Consider the following 2,583-nt stretch of genomic DNA (forward strand, 5'->3'; position numbering starts at 1 on the left):
CACATAACACTTCTGTCATTTTCTGGAGATTGGACAGGTAGGCATCGGCTGCAGGAACATTAGAGGGAACCAAGTAGGTTGGTAAGGGATTTGGATGAAACCCGTAATTTGCGTAGAACGGGGAATGGAGTGTGGAAGAACTGGTAGAATTGTTATAAGCGAATTCCGCTTGGGGAATTAGATCGACCCAGTCATCTTGGAGATGTGTACAGTAACACCTGATGTACTGCTCTAAGCACTGGTTCACTCGTTCCATCTGGCCATTTGTCTGTGGATGATATGCGCTAGACAACCTATGGTCAATGCGGAAAGATGTACACACCAGAATCTGGAAACAAATTGGACTCCCCTGTCGGAAATAATCTGGGAAGGTATGCCATGTAATCTAACTATGTTGCCTAGAAAAGCATCAGCTGTTTCTTTTGCGGAGAGAACTTTGGTTAGGGGAATGAAATGAGCCATCTTGGTTAGTCGGTCGACCGCCACCATGATGGTGTTACAACCTGAGGAAGGTGGGAGATCCACAATGAAGTCTAATGACACCGAGTCCCATGGTTTACTGGGTATGGGTAAAGATGTTAACAACCCATAAGGAGGTTGTTTCCCGTGTTTACTGGTGGCGCAGACCTGGCAAGTTGAGACGTATTCCTTCACTGTCTTACCCATGTGGGGCCATGGGTAAGACAGTGGATGTCCTGCTAAGGGGCCGTCATGTAGAAGTTTAACGATTGGGACAGTCAAGGTGGGAGGTATGTACAATTTGGAGTTTTTGTACAGGAATCCTTCCTCGTCACGTTCGAGACCCGGAGGAATCGTGGAAGAATCGGTGGTTAGGCACTTCATGAGTTGATGTTTTAAACTAATATTGGCAAGCACTATCCTGTCGGAGGAGATCACAGATGAGGGAGGTTGAGGTGTGTGATAAGTCTCCAACATCCGGGAGAGGGAACCAGCCTTCCCATTTCTGTTGCCCGGACGGTAAGTAATTTGAAAATCAAATCTACCAAAGAATAAGCTCCATCGCACCTGTCGGGCTGACAATGTCTTACTTGCCCGTAGATATTGCAATTTACAATGGTCGGTGTATATGGTTATGGGGTATCTGGTGCCTTCCAACAGGTGCTGCCAGGTTTCTAGCGCGCACTTGATGGCAAGTAACTCTTTCGCTCCCACAGGATTGTTATTTTCAGCAGAGTTGAGGGATGTGGAGAAAAATGCCACTGGATGTAAAGGGTCCAGAAGGGAACTTCTTTGTGAGAGAATAGCTCCTATGGCTACCTGGGAGGCATCAACGTCTAATACATAATGACTCTCAGGGTTGGGTAACTGCAGTATTGGGGCAGTAGTGAACCGTTGCTTTAAAGATTTTAAGGCAACCTGAGCTTCCCCAGTGTATCTTGATAACGGGCTTGTTGAGACGTATTCCTTCACTGTAAGTGGTTTGACAACGGCTGAAAAGTTCCTAATAAACTTTCTATGGAAATGTGCGAACCCCAAGAATCTCTTTAGAGCTTTCCTGGATTTAGAGGTTGGCCACTGGAGGATACGATCCACCTTGGCTTGATCCATCTGAACCCCATGAGGAGAGATCACATACCCTAGGAAGGATATGGTTGATTTCTCCAACACATATTTTTCTAGTTTCACGTATAGTGAGTGGGCCCTGAGTCTAGCGAGGACCCATCTAACGATCTTTCTGTGATCCTGGAGGTTGTCTGAGTAGATGAGTATATCATCGAGATAGACAATGACACTGGTATCCAGAAGGTCTCTAAATATATAATCAATGAAAGCTTGAAAAGTGGCTGGGGCGTTGCACAGCCCAAAAGGCATAACTGTATTTTTGTTTTGCTCAACTTTTCTTGTAAATAGTTATAAATAAACTGCACGTGTGTTTCACCAGAAGAAATCCTTGTTTGCTGTGCCTAATTGTGAGGGTGTTAGATCGGCAGCGGGTGTGTGTGACCCCCTGGATGAGTTCACAACACAGAAATTAGGCACAGCAAACATTATTTTAACATAATTGTGAGGGTGTTAGATCAGCAGCGGGTGTGTGTGACCCCCTGGATGAGTTCACAACACAGAAATTAGGCACAGCAAACAAGGATTTCTTCTGGTGAAACACACGTGCAGTTTATTTATAACTATTTACAAGAAAAGTTGAGCAAAGCAAAGCAAATGAAAACAAATCCTGGCCTGTTGGCCACTTACCACATACACAGTATCCCTCACTACCAACTAGGTGCAACCTTGTTCTGCCCCTAGCACCTATCTCCCTATTCAATCAACTGCCACACAGGCTGTGTCTCACCGCACGAGATTTGTTTTCCTTTGTCACCACACAGGTCAGTAGACAGCTCCCCAGTCTACTCAGCCATGAAACTGGTTCCAGGGTAGAGCCAATCTCTGAGCAGTCTGGTAGTTCTTATAGAGGCCCTAATGAGCCAGCTTACTTCAGCTGGGCTCATTACCTCTACCATTCCAGCCTCCCAGCAATCCCTCTAATGAAAAAAATCTGCGTATTACCTGAACCTGGCACACGCATATATGCCATCCTGGATACACCCAGGCGATTTCACCTGC

Source organism: Nanorana parkeri, unplaced genomic scaffold, assembly GCF_000935625.1.
Source record: "Nanorana parkeri isolate BGI_ZX_2015 unplaced genomic scaffold, ASM93562v1 scaffold651, whole genome shotgun sequence".
Taxonomy (NCBI): domain Eukaryota; kingdom Metazoa; phylum Chordata; class Amphibia; order Anura; family Dicroglossidae; genus Nanorana; species Nanorana parkeri.